This window comes from Tachyglossus aculeatus, chromosome 2 (genome assembly GCF_015852505.1).
Source record: "Tachyglossus aculeatus isolate mTacAcu1 chromosome 2, mTacAcu1.pri, whole genome shotgun sequence".
Classification (NCBI taxonomy): Eukaryota; Metazoa; Chordata; class Mammalia; order Monotremata; family Tachyglossidae; genus Tachyglossus; species Tachyglossus aculeatus.
The window spans coordinates 78,436,039-78,454,506 of NC_052067.1; the positions used below are offsets into that span (position 1 = coordinate 78,436,039).

The 18,468-nt window shown below is 43.9% G+C and overlaps 1 protein-coding gene across 5 annotated transcripts in view; it reads left to right on the top strand.

The window, feature by feature from the left end:
• Positions 1 to 18,468, top strand: part of REPS1 (RALBP1 associated Eps domain containing 1) — a 101,520-nt gene that overhangs the window by 26,341 nt on the left and 56,711 nt on the right. The window contains exon 1 of one of the 5 annotated variants that reach the window (XM_038767338.1): positions 1,332 to 1,444. The exons of the other annotated variants lie outside the window; for them this stretch is intronic. The gene's annotated coding sequence lies outside the window, so the exon portion shown is untranslated. Of the gene's footprint in view, positions 1 to 1,331; positions 1,445 to 18,468 lie in introns of those variants that run through there. 5 annotated transcript variants of the gene reach the window in all.

An 18,468-nucleotide genomic window follows, 5' to 3' on the forward strand; every position in this document is an offset into this window, starting at 1 on the left:
TCCTACATTTACTTCAAGCGTCCAATTGCCGCTGTGGGAAACAGTGGATTCTGGGTTGACAAATGGTCTCACTAGTAATGGAGTTTTATATACTTGTGTCAAAAAAATGAAGGAACTGAAACCTGCTTTTTGTGTACACCTCATCAGTCAATCAGTTAATGTGCAAGGCAGTGTAGGAAGTGCTGGGGAGAGTTCAGTACAACAGAGTTGGTAAACACTTTCCCTTCCTGTAATGAACTTAGAGTCTAGAGGGGAGACAGACATCGATCAATTGATCGTATTTGAGTCCTTACTGTGTACCGAAAATTGTACTAAGTGCATGGGAGGGTACAGTACAACAGCTGGTCGACATGTTCCCTGCCTGTAAGGAGCTTACAGTCTAGAGAGGGAGATAGACATCAATTGGTGGTATTTATTGAGCTCTTACTGTGTGCAGACCACTGTACTAAGTTCTTGAGAGAATACAAAACAACAGAGCTATTAGACACGTTCCCTGCCCATCAGTCAGGAACTTTCCATCTCGAGGGGGAGACAGATATTAATATGAATGCATTATGAATATGTACATAAGTGTTGTGGGGCTGAGGGTGGGGTGAATATCAAGTGCATAAAGTGTACAGATCCAAGCTCACAGGCAGTGCAGATGGGAGAGGGAGTAGTGGAAGTGAGGGCTTAGTCAAGGGAGGCCTCTTGGAGATGTGATTTTATTAAGGCTTTAAAGGTGGGGAGAGTGGTGGTCTGCCGTCTATTGTTGGGAGTTACTGCTTGATGTAGAGAGGAAGGGCAAGCCGTGGAGGTTTTTGAGGAATGGGAGGCATGGTGAGGAGAGAGACAGGAGGCAGAGAAATAAGTGAGGAGATAGATGCAGGAGTCAAGCTATAAGTGCCTGGACCAGCACGGTATTTGTTTACATTCATTCATTCATTCAATCGTATTTATTGAGCGCTTACTGTGTGCAGAGCACTGTACTAAGCGCTTGGGAAGTACAAGTCGGCAACATATGGAGACGGTCCCTACCCAACAACGGGCTCACAGTTTACATGGAAATGAGGGGCAGATCCTGGAAATGTTGTGCTGGAATTGACAGACTGAATAGGGGGCGTAGAAGGAAGGGAGGAGTCTAGAGTTTGGCCAGTGTTGCAGGCTCCAGAGGTAAGGAAGACGGTGATATTGTCAAGAGTAAGAGGAAAATTAGATTGAGGAGAGGTTTGGAGTGGGAAGATGAGTTCAGTTGTAGAGTTCAGCTGGCTACAGAGTGGCATCTAGCCTCGCCGGGCCAGGGAGGTGGATTTGTTTTTCCCCCTGTGAATTTCCCAGGCTGACGAGAGTGGTTCTGGGCCGATATCAGTGTCTGTGTGAACAGCAGGCTGTACGTGAAGTGACATCTCAGAAGAGGTGACATCTCAGAACGTCTCTGAATGGGGAGGTGGATTTTTCTCTTCTCGTGAGTAATTTTCCAGACCAGTTTAATTGGTTTGGGGCCGATTTCAGGAGCTGAGAGCCTGGACAGTACAGTGAAACTTGGATGCCCAATAGTGGCTTTTGGTCCATTTTATTCAGAGATGGTGGAGCATAGTTTAGAGGGGGGTTTAATCATAATAATTGTGGTATTCAGGTGCTTACAATGTGTCCTATAATAGTTCGGTTAGTGTCATCAGTGGCATGGGCTGAGTATGTGCTGTGTGTAGAGTGGTATACTAGCTGCTTGGGAGAATGTAGAGTTGAGTCCCTGTCCTTGAGGAATTTACCTGTGATGTCTTGTACTTTGCCAAATAGTTGTCTGTGGGAGACCTCTCTGGAACAGTCTGTTCATATCGTTTTGAGTCTCATAATTGCCAGATTCTGTGCATTTTCTTTCCTCTAGAAATTGAAGGCAGGTAGATGAAGACACAGGTTATTCCTAATTAAATGGCCACTCCAGTAGAGCAGGAAGAATTTTGTTATAACTATATTCCAAATGAGGGAATAGATTGTAGGCCTCGCCACATTTGCTCTAATATAATTTTGATCTGGAGCTGTTCACCCAGAATAACAATGATGATAATAATAATAACGTGCTCATTATGTACCAAACAGTGTACTAAGTTCTGGGGCAGATGTCCCACAGGTCCCACAAGGAGCTCACAGTCTGAGGGGGGAGAACAAGCATTGAACCCCTTTTTTGCAGATGAGGGAACTGAGGCACAAAGAAGTTAAGTGACTCGCCCAAAAACCCCACAGCAAGCAGTGGTGGAGCTGGGCTTCGAACCCAGGTCCTCTGACTCCCGGGCACGTGCTCTTTACACTAGGCCATACTGTTTCCCCGGAAGGGAGTAGTAGAAGCAGAGGAAGAATTGGAACCGTCAAGCCCTGGATTACAAGTTTTGACACATGAACTGAGCCACAGTGAAGGTATTGGGTGGTGTGCGCACACCCCACACCCCCCCCACATGCATATTTCCATCAGTCAGTCACAGTGTTATTTTTTGAGCACTTACTGTGTGCCAAGCACCAGGGAAAATTGGTTAGGGGAAGGTAAGTGGAAGATGGACTAGGTGATGGGTCAGCATGGGAAAGCACAGTGACAGGAATAGGTGAAGAAGGAAGAGAGACCAAGAAGAGATTTTTATCTGGAGGGTGTGAGAGTAAAGCTGAAGTAGCATGGGGTGGTAAAGGTCGGGGAAGGGGAGAGATGACTGGTGGAGGGCTTTGAACCCATGAGGGAGAAATTGGATTGTAAAAAAAAAAAGCCTAAAAAATGGGGAACCAGTGGAAGTTTGGAGGAAAATATCAAAATGGGGTGTGAGATTATTGTAGAAGAATGTGTTCCATTTGAAAGAAGGAGAGTATAAAGGGAGATTGGCAAGATTAGGGACATGACTTTGGCCATGGGGGGTGAAGTAGAGGTTCAGCTAAAAATACGAAATGATCCTGAGTGAAGGCCTGTTAAGAAAGGAAAGGAGCTTGTGAGTTTCAGAGTTTTTTACTTGCTTCCTGAAGTATGTCAAATATTTTAATCTCCAATTGATTTGTTATTGAAAGTAATGGTGGGAGATTAATGTTTCCTCATACCTTGTAGGCAAGCTAAAAATTGTTCTGTGATGACAGCAGTGACTGAAAGAAAGAAGTCATCTTGGAGAGATCCGCCAACTCGGTTATATTGTACTCCCCCAAGCCCTTAGTACAGTGCTCTGCACGGAGTAAGTGCTCAATAAATACGATGGCTTGATTCACCAACTGATAATGATTGACTTCCAACTTTAAAGTACTTGTCTTTTTGACCCTTTCATATAGGTCTAGTACTATTGTATTCAAATCCAAACTCAGGTGGTAGAGCCACTCTTAGAAAATATGCAATCATATTGCCTTTGGAATTATGTAGCAAAGTCTGTTGGGGAAATTCAGTTAAAATTTCAGCGCCCAGAGGTTACCTGATTAGCTAGATTCTCCTGAATTCCACAGGGGAGGATATATATTGGAAGATAAATAGGCTAGGTCACAGGAGGTTTGCCTTCCAGGCTGCCTTGAATTGTGCAAATAAAGAAATGTCACAAAACAAAAGACTCTTTAATGTTTATGTAGAAGTAAACACATTCTTTTTACTAAAGAAAGAACAGAGCTGTTAGAATACCAAGTATCTTGTGACTCAGTTTAAAAATAAAGCCTAAGTGATAATGTGTTTGTTTTTGTGGTATCAAAGAGTACCTGATCAAGCAAGTGAATTTTGAAGGGGCAGAAGGAATACCTTGAAAGTACCCTGTATTGTTTCTGCTGGATAACAGTAACGCTTAGGAATGACTCCACCTTCACAACCGTGTAAATTAAAATAAAGGAAAACTTTAGTCACTTATTGATTTGTTTAGTGCTTTTTGTGTGCGGAGCACTGTACAGAGTACTGTACTGAGCACTGGAGCGAGAGCAGTACATTAGTATTGGTAGACACAATTTCTGCCCTCAGAGCTTACAGCTTAGTTGGGGAGATACTCATTAAAATAAATTACAGATAGGGGAAACGGTAGAGTGGAAGGATAAGTGCTGTGGGACTTCAGTGGAGTGAGTTTCATAGTGTCAGAGTGTTTAAGAGTGATTTGGGGCTGGGGTGGGGAGAGAATCATAGTGTTTAAGGGGTACAAACAATCGTGCGTCGGCAGACTTTGCCTCCTCTTTCTTGAAAACTTTAAGGAAAGAAATATTACCAAATTCAACAGCCTCTACTCTGTCCTCTTCCACCCCTCAGCTGCCTTCAACACCACTGACCACCCCATTCATTTAGAAACATTATCTCAACTTGGCTTCATTAACAGGGTCCTCTCCTGGTTCTCCTCAAGTCTCTGGTCACTCATTTGCAGTCTCTTCTCAGGCTCCTCCTCTGCCTCCCACCTCTTAACTGTGGGAATCCCTCAAGTCTCAGTTCTGGGTCCCCTTTTAGTCTCCATCTATACCCACTCCCTTGGAGAACTCATTTGCTCCCTTGGCTTCAACTACCATCTCTGTACAGGTGGTTCCCAAATCTGCATCTTCAGACTTGATCTCTTTCCTTCTCTGCAGACTCGCGTTCTCTCCTGCCTTCAGGACATCATTTTTGGGTGTCCCACCAACACCTCAAACTTAATATGTCTAAAACAGAATTCCTTATCTTCCCACCCAAACCCTCTCCTCCCTGTGACTTTCCCAACACTGAAGATAGCACTACTGTCCTCCCTGTCTCACAAGTCCATAATCTTGGTGTTATCCTTGACTTATCTCTCTCTCACTCAACTCACATATTCAGTCTGTCACCAAATCCTGTCACTTCTACCTTCACAACATCACTAAAATCTGCCCTTTCCTCTCCATCCAAACTGCTACCACATTGATCCAAGCACTTTTCCTATCCTGCCTTAATGACTGTATCAGCCACCTTGCTGACCTGCTTCCCTCCTGTCTCTACCCTCTCCAGTCCATACTTCTCTTTTCTACAAAACTTCACTTTTCTACAAAACTGTTCAGTCCACGTTTCCCCACTCTAAGCGGTTGCCCATTTACCTCCGCATCGAACAAAAACTCTTTACCATTGCCTTTGAAGCACCTTGCCCCCTCAGATCTTACCTTCTTGATCTCCTATTACAGCCCAACACACATAAACCACTCCTGTAGCGCCAGATTATTCTCTCTGCCCTGATCTCATTTATCTAGCTGTGGACCCTCGCCCATGTTTTGCCTCTGGGCTTGTACTCCCTTCCCTCATCATATCCAACAAATGTTCACTCCCTCCACCTGCAAAGCCGTATTAAAAACAAATCCCCTCCAAGAGGCCTTCCCTAAGCCCTCATTTCCTTTCTTCCCAGTTCCATCTGCCATTGTCCTTGCACTAGGATTCGCGCCCTTTATTCACCCCTCCCTCAGTCTCATAGCACTTATTTACATATCCATAATTTATTTTATTCATATTAATGTTTGTCTCTCCCTCTAGACTGTAAGCTTGTTGTGGGCCAGGAACATGTCCACCAACTTTGGCATATTGTACTCTCCCAAGTGCTTAGTACAGTGCTCTGCACAGAGTAAGCACTCAATAAATGTGAATGATTCATTGATTTGCATATTTTGGAGAAGTCAGAAGAAGAGTAGTTGCCCACCGGGCACTTTGGGGTGTTTAAAAAGGAAGAAAAGTCAGGAAGGGGATATTTGCAGTGTTCGGGAAGCAAGGTAAACACAAACAGACAAACATAAGGTAAACATGACAGAAGGGACGGACGTGAAAACCGTAAGCACGATAGTGACAGAGTCAAAACTTTGAGCAGTATAATGAAGGACTAAGGAGTTGTTGGAGTGATAGGACTCACTAGAGCCCAGTATGGTCAGTGCTGGGAGGGCTTTGTGGAGGAGGTGTGTTCTTAAAAGGTATTTGAAATGCTGTGGGATTTTGTTTGGAGAAGGGGATGGGAGGATGGTACAGTATTATGAGGAGTGAAAGTGGTCAGAATATAAAGAAAGTAGCAACTTCTGTAGGTATTTTCTCTTTCTAGAACACTCTGGGAATACCAGTCCTAGATCTAGTCACCCGACTTGATAAATAGTAATCACACATGTGTATGAAAATAGCTGTCCCCACTCCCTTTAGCCATTTCCTCAGAAACCATATTCAGTTCATTTCACCTCACAACTCAAGAAATGAGCATTTTAGAGGTCCAGGAAACAGATGTGTGAATCTCTGTAAAACCAAGTGCTTGAAGTTAATGTCAAGTGTTTTGTCATCAAGGTGGGCAGCAGGCAGACAAGAAAAAAAATCACCATTTAATTAATGGGGATAGTGAGATACAGAAAAGCTCAGAGTGGTTTGCCTAAAAGTCAGTGGTAAAATTGGAAAGGAACCCAGGTTTCTGGGCAGCCATAATTCTGAATATTTCAGAGGGCAGTATTTGCTTCAACTCTGTGTTATTGTATTCTCCCAAGCACTTAGTACAGTGCTCTTCACACAATAAGAACTCAGTAAATTTAATTGATTCAAAATATCAAAGAAAATGGTCAATAGCTTCATATTATACCTGTGTATTTTTCTGCTTTGTTTATATAGACTATAAACTCCATGAGGGCAGGGATTTTGCAGTCTAAATCTTTTGTACTCTCCCAGGCCCTTAGTATAGTTTACTGCACACAGAAGATGCTAAATCAGGCTACAGATTATTAATAAAAATTATCTTATAGTGTGGAATTCTTCTTGACTTCGTCTTTCGACTTTTATTTTCACTTGTGCTGAATGTTTTTACATATGAAGGTGTCAATTCATGCGTTTGGACCTCTTCTTTAACTGTAGTGATAAAAAGGTAACTTCTATGTTTTCTCTTCCTTTTATCTCTTACCATTTGCACATTTTTGTTTTTGAGAGCATTCTGATTTATTTCAAGTAAGCCTCCTGCTTCCCTGGAGTGGTTGAGCTTCTGTTCTTTGATTTTTTAGTGGTCTGTGATTCAGCGCTTGGGTTCAAGCTCAGGCACGCAGGTAGACATCCACCTGGGGTCAGTGTATATTGTGCCTGTGTAAGCATTCCCGCTTTGCCCCCCACCCTGGCTGTGGCTGCTCTAGTCACAACCTCAGCCTCCCCCCGACCAGGCCCACCCCTGTCAGTTATTGCCTTTAACAGCTGGGCAGTTGGCCAGGTCACTTCACTTCTTCACTTCTCTGTGCCTCAGTTCCCTTTTCTGTAAAATGGGGATTAAAGATGGTGAGCCCCGTGTGGGACAGGGACTGTCCAACCCGATTACTTTGTATCTACTCCAGCGCTTAGAACAGTGCCTGGCACATCATCATCATCAATCGTATTTATTGAGCGCTTACTGTGTGCAGAGCACTGTACTAAGCACTTGGGACGTACAAGTTGGCAACATATAGAGACGGTCCCTACCCAACAGTGGGCTCACAGTCTAAAAGGGGGAGACAGAGAACAAAACCAAACATACTAACAAAATAAAATAAATAGAATAGATATGTACAAGTAAAATAAATAGAGTAATAAATCTGTACAAACATATATACATATATACGGGTGCAGTGGGGAGAGGAAGGGAAGGAGGTAAGATGGGGGGATGGAGAGGGGGACGAGGGGGAGAGGAAAGAAGGGGCTCAGTCATCATCATCATCAATCGTATTTATTGAGCTCCTACTGTGTGCAGAGCACTGTACTAAGCGCTTGGGAAGTCCAAGTTGGCAACATCTAGAGACGGTCCCTACCCAACAGTGGGCTCACAGTCTAAAAGGGGGAGACGGAGAACAAAACCAAACATACTAACAAAATAAAATAAATAGAATAGATATGTACAAGTAAAATAAATAAATAAATAGAGTAATAAATCTGTACAAACATATATACATATATACAGGTGCAGTGGGGAAGGGAAGGAGGTAAGATTGGGGGGATGGAGAGGGGGACGAGGGGGAGAGGAAGGAGGGGGCTGAGTGTGGGAAGGCCTCCTGGAGGAGGTGAGCTCTCAGTAGGGCCTTGAAGGGAGGAAGAGAGCTAGCTTGGCGGATGGGCAAGCTCATCAATCAATCAATCGTATTGATTGAGCGAAGCCCTTAACAAATACCATTTAAAAAAACATTGGCAATGTCCCCTCTGTGCTAGAAGTTCTGGTTGCAGTCAGGGAAATGGTAAGGAATGGAAGAGGGCAGTGTGTTTCAGCAACACTTCAGGATTCTCCCCGCATTCTCTTTGCCCTCTACTTCTGCTTCCATTTTGTAGGTGGCTAATAAAGACATCCTCTGCTCTCTTGGAGGTCCAGAAGCTGACAGAACCCCAGGGCTACAGACTGGTATAAGTTTTCATTCCCTCTTGGTCTGTTTGGAGTGCTCGGGGTTCTTAGATATGAGAATGGTATGTGCCGAATCACTGGACAGTTTGGTTTTAGGAGACCAACCAGTTCCAAAATATGGAGTCCAAGTGTTTTATGAAAGAAAAGTCCAGGCGAATAACTCTCAGTGGCAGATTGAGGGGTACAGACTGTTTCCTCTCCAGGTCACTGGTTTGAATGTGCCGCAAACTGCACAGTACATGGTAACCCTTTATGCCTTCTAGTCTCTGGCTATTAGTCTCTTGTGAAAATCTGAGTGAGTAATATCAGCAGAGCAATCAAAGCTGGATGAAAAGACACAGTGTTCCCTCTCGGCTAGAAATCATTACAGCCGAGGATGTAGTTGTTTGGGCAGTGGGGGCAAGTTTGTGCAGCTGCTCCCTATTATTTACCTGTTCTGTGGATAAATAGAATAGTAGTGTTGTCTGTCATTCTTTCTAAGTTGAGGCTAAAAATATTTCTTTCATTTTTAGCAGGTAGTGCTTCTCCAGATAGATGACTTAGCTCATTAAAAGAGGTTTGCCTAATAGTAGTCATTCTCTTCTTGCTCTTCCCGTACGTGTTCAAGTTTTAAACCTTCAATTATTAGTCACAGTCATCTATCACTCCTCAGGCCTCTCATCCAACTTTTTTAGACATTTTGATTCCTCAGACTCTTCATTCTCCATCCCTACATTGATTCTTGGGGACTTCACAGTCCATGTGGATGTCCCTGACAATCCTTCCACCGTCCACCTCCTCTTTCTCCTCTACTCCTTTCATTCATTCAGTCATATTTATTAAGTGCTTACTGTGGGGAGAGCACTGCACTAAGCCCTTGGGGAGAATACAGTACAACAATAAACAGCCACATTCCCTGCCCACCAGGAGCTTGCAGTTTAGAGGGTGGGAGATAGACATTAATATAAATAAATAAATTACAGATCTGTACATAAGTGCTGTGGGGTTGGGCTAGGGGATGAACAATCAATCATATTTATTGAGCGCTTACTGTGTGCAGAGCACTAGGAACAAACAAAGGGAACAAAGGGAACAACTCTGGATGAGAGGGAGTAGGGGGAGAGAAAGGGGGAGCTTAGTCGGGGAAGGCCTCTTGGAGGAGATGTACCTTCAATAAGGCTTTGAAGTGGGGGAGAGTAATTGTCTGTCAGATTTGAGGGAGGGCATTCCAGGCCAGAGGCAAAATGTGGGCAAGGGGTCGGTGGTGAGATAGATGAGATCGAGGCACAGTGAGAAGGTTAACATTAGAAAAGAGAAAGTGTGCAGGGGATTGTAGTAGGAGAGTAGCGAGGTCAGATAGGAGGGGCCAAGGTGATTGAGTGCTCTAAAGCCAATGGTGAGGAGTTTTTGTTTGATGCGGAAGTGGATGGGCAACCCCTGGAATTTTTGAGTAGTGGTGAAGCATTTCTGAACATTTCCTTAGAAAAACGATCCAGGCAGCTGAGTGAAGTATGGACTAGAGTGGGGAGAGATAGGAGGCTGGGATGTCAGCAAGGAGGCTGATGCAGTAATCCAGGCGGGATAGGATAAGTGATTGTATTATTAAGGTAGTTTGGACGGAGAGGAAAGGGCGGATTTTAGCGATGTCATGAAGGTGGGACCAACAGGATTTAGTGATGGATTGAATATTTGGGTTGAATGAGAGAGAGGAGACAAGGATAATACCAGGGTTACAGGACTGTGAAACAGGAAGCATGCTCCAGTGACCTCCTGCTCCACCCCACCTCACACACTCACCAAGTTGGGCACACACCTGCTCTTATAATCTCTAGTAAATGTACAATCTCTGCCCTCACCAATTCTGAAATCCCGCTGTCAGACCACAACCTCCTCACCTGCTCTCTTTCCCATATACTCACCCCCTGACAAATCTGTCTTTACCCCTGTCATGGACCTCCATTCTTTTTACTCTCCAAAATTCTACAGCCGCATTACCCCATTTGATCTCCCTACCCAAACTACCTTCTCTTGACACACTCTACACCACCCTCTTCCTTTAACTCAGCTCCCTTCCTGCAGTTTCCCACTGTAAGTCTTGTACTACTAACCCACAATCCTGGATCCCCTCCATAGTACACTTCCTCCACTCCTGTGCCCCAGCTCTGGAGCGCTGTTGGCAGAATCCCAGACCTCTCTCCAACCTTGTTCACCTTAAATTCATTCTTATCGGCTTCAGTATCGTCCTCTCCACTGCCTGACAACGGTACTTTCCCTTCCTAATTCACTCCCATACCCACTGCCCCTGCCATCAGCTGTTCCAGACATTTAACTCCCTCCCCAAGCCACCTGTCTCCCCCACCCCCGACTATCTGTTTCCCCTAATGACCTGGCTACCTACTTCATCAACAAAATTGAAACCTTCAGGCATGACTTCCCTAAAATCTCCCCTGCTCCTCTCCAATCCTGCCCCTCCACCCCCCTTCAACTCACCCAGTGTTCCCTGCAGGAACTCAAAATGAAATGTCTCGCTTCCTCCTTAAATCTGCCCCTTCTCTCCACCACGTTTGCTTTCAACCTCATCCTTTCATATCTTATAAAACACTTGCCCCCTCTCTTCTTCCCTCCTTGACTGCCATCTTCAACTGTTCACTTTCCCATGCTTCTTTCCCCACTGCTTTCAAACATTCCCTCCCCAAATTAAGCCCTCTCTTTCCCTGATCATTCTCCCTTCTGCACCATCTATGCATGTGATTCTTTGACTGTTGGGCATTTGATATTATCCCCATCCTCAACCACACAGCACTTTTGTATATATCTTTAAATTATATATTATAAATTATTTATAAAATCTCCTCCTCTAGACTTTGAGCTCACTAGGCAGGGAACATGCCTGCTAATTCTTCAGTACTTTCCCTTCCTAATTCACTCCCATACCCACTGCCCCTGCCATCAGCTGTTCCAGATATTTAACTCCCTTTAGTAGTACAGCGTTTAGTACAGTGCTCTGCACATAGTAAGTGCTCAAATACCACTGACTGATTGATTGATTAGGCACTCAGTAAAAACACTATTGATGTGTTAGAAAAGCATGTAGCCAGCAGGGCTAATCTTAAGAGGTTTTTGTGAGGTTGGGATTGGGTTCTGTGATTTATCTATATATTCATTCATTCATTCAATCATATTTATTGAGCACTTACTGTGTGTAGAGCACTGTACTAAGCCCTTGGGAAGTACAAGTTGGCAACATATAGAGATGGTCCCTACCCAACAGTGGGCTCACAGTCTAGAAGGGGGAGACAGAGAACAAAACAGATTAACAAAATAAAATAAATAGAATAAATATGTACAAATAAACTAAATAAATAAATAGAGTAATAAATGCGTACAAACATAGATGCATATATTCAGGTGCTGTGGGGAGGGGAAGGAGGTAAGACGGGGGGATGGAGAGGGGGAAGAGGGGGAGAGGAAGGAGGGGGCTCAGTCTGGGATATATCTATATCTCTCCTCTAGACTGTAAACTCGTTGTGGGCAGGGAACGTGTCTACCAACCGTGTTGTACTGTACTCTCCCAAGCGCTTAGTAGAGTGCTGTTCACTCACTAAGCGCTCCGTAAATACCACTGATTGATCTGTTCTGGGTAGATGGGGAAAGGAGTCAGTGGTCTAGTGGTTAGAGCATGGGCCTGGAGGTCAGAAGGACCTGGATAATAATTATAGTATTTGTTAAGCTCTTACTGTGTGCCGAGTGCTGTTCTAAGTGCTGGGGGAGATACAAGGTAATCAGGTTGTCCCACGTGGGGCTCACCCTCTTAACCCCCATTTTACTGAGGAAGTAACTGAGGCCCAGAGAAGTGAAGTGACTTGCCCATGGTCACACAGCATAAAAGTGGCGGAGCCGGGATTAGAACCCATGATCTTCTGATTCCCAGGCCCATGCTCTATCCTCTAAGCCATGCTGCTACTCTACACCATAATCCCGGCTTTGCCATTTGTCTGCTGGGCGACCCTGAGCAAGTCACATAACACCTCTGTGCCTGTTACCCCATCTGTAAAGTGGGGATGAAGACTGTGAGCCCCATGTGGGGCAGGGATTGCCAACCTGACAACCTTGTATGTACCCCAGCATTTAGTACAGTTAGGCACATAGTAAGCGCTTAAACAGTTCCATTTAAAATAAATAGATAAGTGCTGTCTGATGATGGCTAGAGATGACGTGGAAGACTGAAAGCAGAGAGAGGGGTCATGGAAAAGTGACAGTAATAGGCTTCCAAGAGATTAATTTGCAGGGTAGGAGGAATCATGAAAGTGTTTTTTAAATTGTTGGGGAAACTTACTAAGAACTGGGAGAATCGTGCTGAAAATGCATGTATTAATAAGTTATTTCAGTTGGCTGTACCATCACACATATTCTTTTCACAACTAGCTGGAGTAAATAGAGGGGATTGTGGATTTATTTCCCTGCCTCCAAAAGAAGCAGTGTGGCCTAGTGGAAAGAACACAGGTCTGGCAGTCCAAAGACCTGGGTTCTGTTTCTGGCTCCACCACTTGTCTGCCGTGTGTCCTTGGGGAAGTCATTTCATCTGCAAAATGGGGATTAAGACTGATCATCCCATCTGGGACAGGGACTGTGTCCAACCTGATCATCTTATATCTACCCCAAGGCCTAATACAGTGCCTGGCAAACAAAGTGCTTAACAAATACCATTAAACAAAGCAAAGTAAGGAAAAAAAAATCATTTCTTCCTGTTGGCAAATGTTAGGGGAAAGGAAAGAAGGGTATTTTCTCCCATATTGAAAGTTTGAAGAGAGAAAGAGAAAAAATTGAATAAGCCTTCTCATTATTCAGGTATGAAAAAAATATTAGGATAGATGGTATATTATAGTTTTGGTGAAAATCTAATCTGAGTGTCAGGATTTAAAATAGTAAATTTACCCCGGAAACATAGACATTGTTTTTTTTGGGTTTTAATCTTTTATAGATTCCGTACACCTGGGTCTAGTAATACATTAAAGCTGTGCTCGAGGGTGTGTTGACGCTATTTCAGCCCTGTTGGGTAAAATGCAAAAAGCAAATGAACTAAGTGCACCTTGAAACAGTTATGATTGAGTGGATTCATGCGATTTGCGTTTTAGCAAGGTTCAAAATGGCTGAAAACAGAGGTGAAAAAATGACTGTTGTACATACCCCACATAGACTGAAGCAGACAAGGGTGGACTATCCTGATGCAGCGTTGGCGACGTTGTCATTACGTCAGTGTTGACACCGTGCCGTCTTGCTTTGCCCCTTGGTAGGCCTCAGGCCAGATGCCGTTCTTACAAGCCAGCTGGGCTCAGAGAAGGTTAGCACGTTATGCAAGACCTTCTTTTAGGCTAAGGCTATCTGTTCCCTCCTGTTCCAAGTTTTTTGCCGACTTACGCTTACAGTCACCCACCCCTCTCCCAGGAATTCTTTCCATTCCACATAGGCTCACAAGTGCAAGGTTTCCCAGGGAGTTTTAGGCCCTCTGCCTATTTGGTGAGGCCCATTTTATTTACCATCCTTATTATGAGTATAAAATTATAATAGGGTACTATCTTTTTGCCCTCTTTTAATGGTCATTAAGTGCCTACTGTGCACAAGGTACTGTACTAAGCACTGGGGTAGATACGAGCTAATCAGATTGGACACAGTTCATGTCTTAGATGGGGCTCACAGTCTTAATCCCCATTTTACAGATGAGGTAGCAGGCACAGAGGTTAAGTGACTTGCCCAAAGCCAAACAGCAGGCCAGTGATGGAGCTGGGATTAGAACCCAGGTCCTTCTGATTCCCAGGCCCATGCTTTTTCCACAAGGCCACATTCCTTCTTTCCTGTGGGTCTGTCCCCAGGGTGAAATGCCAATCACGTCTGCCTTGGCACATGGAAGGAGATTGCCTACTCTCTTCCACGTTCTGACAAGGGGCCCTCTGTCTCTTTTGCCACCCTGGGGAACACACAGAGAATCCTGATGGACGTTTAGTCAGCACCTGGATCTGAAGCAGGACATAACTTCTGTCTTCTCTGCTAACTCTGGCCTCTGGATTGGAAGAGACTAGTCCAGAACTGCCTCTTTCCACTCTCCCCTTGGGGATATTCCACTACTGGTTGAATAAACTAGACCGTTGCCGACTGTTCTAAATGTATCTTCTCATCATCCAACAGTCTGCAATGCACCAGTTCACTATTGAGTCGGTAGGGAAACGGGCTAAGGCATTAGTAGCACTCCTCTTCGCATGCATTCTTATCAGTGGAAAATTTAGTTCTGTATTTAAAAGGCAGAAAATTGGTTTTCATAACAAAGGTGTCTGTAAAGCAGCATCACAGTATTGTCTGTACTTGTGTGCTTTCGTGTCCAGAACGTCAAAGTGAGCTTAGATTCTAAATTCCACCTGTGAAACTTCCTTTACTTTCACGTGTAGGGGCAAAAAAATCAAGAAGCCAGACACTATTACTGGGGCATCTGGGGGCTGGGTCTTTATCCTTCACTATTTTGCAGCCCTTTGATTCGTGTAGGTGGTCTCTTTAGGTCCAGGCACCTGCACAGAGAGCACATATCTTTTGGTTCCTATTCAAGACAGAATCCAAGTCTGCTCCCAGAAAAAACAGCTCTTTTGCCAAGTGCCTATTGGAGCCGGCACAGCATCACCTGGAAGAGCTCACCAACCAGAATCTGGACTAGTCTGCCTCTGAGCCTCCCCACCCAAGGCTAATTTCAGCCTTAAAGACATCCCTCTGCATAGTCAAAGGCAAAGTTCTTATCTATTTTAGTGTTGCTTTTCCCCTCTCTCCCCCTACACCCTCCGTGCCTTGGGGAAATTTTTAATCTCTGGGTTTGGTTCTGGCCTTGTAGTTGAACAAGGCTGTGTAATCTCTGGACTCGTTCCAGGTCCAAGTATAAAAGCATTTGGCCCTTTCAGCAGTCCACTTAGATGGCTCTGTCCTTTTGGCTTGATGTCGAATCTTTGAATAACGAGGCAACCCAGAGCAACATTTGGTTTCGTCCTGTCATGCAGTGGTTATTTGGTGACAGTTTTTTCCAAGTGTTGGACAAGCTAGCCCGTGATTCTGTTCTGCTTCTTCACAAACTAATAGCCACACAACTAGGCAGTGGAAATAGTGAGAAGGTATGTAAGAAGCTTATACACTGAGCAGAAAATATCCTTTTTAACATAATGCTGATCATCACCTTACATTTAAACAGTACTAAAGATTGAAAAATCCAAAAGTGGCCAACCCAAAACCATTTAAAAACCACACCTAATAGTAACTAGCTTCCTGCTTCAGTTATCATTGTTGCCTTATCAGACTTGTCACAATGGTTACTTTTCTGAATGGTTTTCATTTAGTTGTCTGGATGTAGGTAGGCTATTCTAAAAGATTTTGTATTTTCAATGAGGCTGTTCCTGGTACAGGATGGAGGCTATAGCTTTTGCATTGTTTATTTTTGCAAGTAATGATTTTCCTTTACGATCTGTGTAACAGGAAAAGAAAAATATTGTTTCCCAAGGAATTTTGTTCATTAGAGTATGAGTTTGGAAATTCTATTTCAATATCTTTTAGCAGTGGTGAAAGTTGAATTGTAATTCTCCACCTCAGAATTATACTGCTTACATATTTTAAGTATATTTCTAGTCCTTTGATGTCCATGTCAGTCAGTGGTGTTTACTGGCATTTCCCTTCTTTTGAAGCCCACATCATCCAACTCAACTACCCACTCCAAGTACTCGTCACGGTCATCTACCGCTCCCCACCTTCCTCCAACTTTCCTAAACCGTTTCAGTCCCTTTCTCACCTTCCTTGTCTCTTACTCCATCCCTACATTATTGATCCTTGAGCACTTCACTATCCACGTGGATGTCCCCAATCACCCTTCCACTGTCCGTTTCCTCTCACTCCTCAACTCCAAAAACTTTCTGGAGCTCCGCACCTCAGCCACTCACCAACTTGGACACACACAAAATCTCATCATCTGTAATCACTGTACAAACTACTCATATCAGCTCTGAAATACCTCTTTCAGACCACAACCTCCTGATCTGCTCTCTCTCCCACACACCCACTCCCTACAAATCTGCCCTGTTCCCACATAGAGGCCTCTCATCTTCTGACCCCCCCTCCAGTATTCTAGTCATCATGCCACATTTGGTCTATATACCCAAACACTTGACACAAAAATCGTTGCCCTCAGCAGTGCTGTCTCCATTGAACTCAAGCTTTCTTTCTCCCCTACCTCTCCACCGTGCTCGTACTGCTAACCCACAACCCACTAACCCTAACCCACAACCCACAAACATAGAACAGTGCTTTGCACATAGTAAGCGCTTAATAAATACCATCATCATTATTATTGACACCCATACCCATTGTCTGCACCAGCTGTTCCAGACCTTTAATTCCCCCCTCAAACCTCCTGTCCCCCCCATCTCTTTCCCCTATTGACCTGGCTACTTTATTGATAAAATTGTAACCATCAGAGGTGATTTCCCTAAAATCTTCCTTGTTCCTCTCCAGTCCCTCCCACAGTTTGTGCCCGTTATGACTCTTTCAGTTTTCCCAGCAGCATCTCAAGAGGTGATCTCTCACCTCTTCTCAAAATCTACCCCTTCCACCTGCACCTCTGACCCCATCATTTCAAAACTTACCAACATACTTGCCCCCTCCCTCCTCTTTCCTGACCATCTTCAACCATTCACTTTCCAGTGGCTTCTTCCTCACTGCTTTCAAACATGCTGGTGTATCCCCTATCTTAAAAAAAACCCTTCCCTTGATCCCACAGCTCCCTCCAGTTATCACCCCATTTCCCTCCTAACATTCCTCTCCAAACTCCTTGAGGGAGTTGTCTACACCCACTACCTCCACTTCCTCTCCTCCAATTCTCTCCTTCATCCCATCCAATCTGGTTTCCACCCCTTCAAAGAGGCACAATCTAATCAGTGAGATAGGTGATGACAAAATATTTACATGTAAGAAGGAGGAAGTTACAGGGTTATCACTGGTAATAGCATATTGGAAGGACAGATAATTGGGTGCATTGGCGAATTGTCATTCATTCATTCATTCAATCATTATTGAGCACTTACTGTGTGCAGAGCACGGTACGTGGATTTCTTTATATGTAAGTGCTAAGTGTGACTGTCTAAACAGAACTGCAGAAAATGACCATTGGAATGAAATGACTTGGAATGGTGGAAGTTAACTGGAAAATGCTTTGTAGAGGAGGTGGGATTTGAGGAGTGATTTGAAGATGAACAGAGCATGGGTCTGAAGGATTTGGACCATTGTTCAGCACTCTGAACATTATTTAGGTTCTGCTGCGGAAAGAAGGAATGATAAAAGCATTGTAGATTGGTGATGGAATGATAGATGGGTTGTGACGCAATTCTAGTAGAATGTACCAGTAGACAAGCTTCCCTTTTACATTCTGAAGAATCATTCTCTCGTCATTTTGACCTAATTGATCAGGCCCTTCGTTGGAACGTGCTATTTCCTAAGCAGCTCCGTAGACTAGTACATTTTTTATTTTTAGTGCAGAGAAGTCAGAAAAATTGGCATACAATAAAATTAAAGAAGCGGGTGGATTTGGATGTATAGGAAACCAACTCCCTTAAAACATCAAAAAACCATGTTGAGGTTTTTTAATGGTATGTGTTAAGTGCTTACTATGTGCCAGGCACTATGCTAAGCTCTGGGGTAGATACAAGCTAATCAGGTTAGAAACAGTCCATGTCCTACATGGGTCCAAAGTCTTGATCCCCATTTTACAGGTTAAGTAACTGAGGTACAGAGAGATTAAGTGATTTGCCCAAGGTCGTACAGCAGGCAAGTGGCAGAGCTGGAATTAGAACTCAGGTCCTTCTGATTCCCAGGCCTGTGCTCTACCTATTAGGCCATGCTGCTTCCCAAGCAGTGCAATTCCCTTTTCAGATGTATAGTATGGAGTGGAAATAAGTGACTTTACAATTGTCTGATAAGAGTGGCAGAAATCAAGAAGGTTAAGCAGTACTTGGTGCTATAGAAAGCTCCGACGTAAATATGTGTGTATATATACATAAGCGCTTTCTATATATATGCATATTTATACACACATCATTTTATTTATTTATATTGATGCCGGTTTGTATTGATGTCTGTCTCTCCCCCTCTAGACTCTGCGCTCGTTGTGGTCAGGGATTGTCTCTCTTGACTGCTGTATTGTACTTTC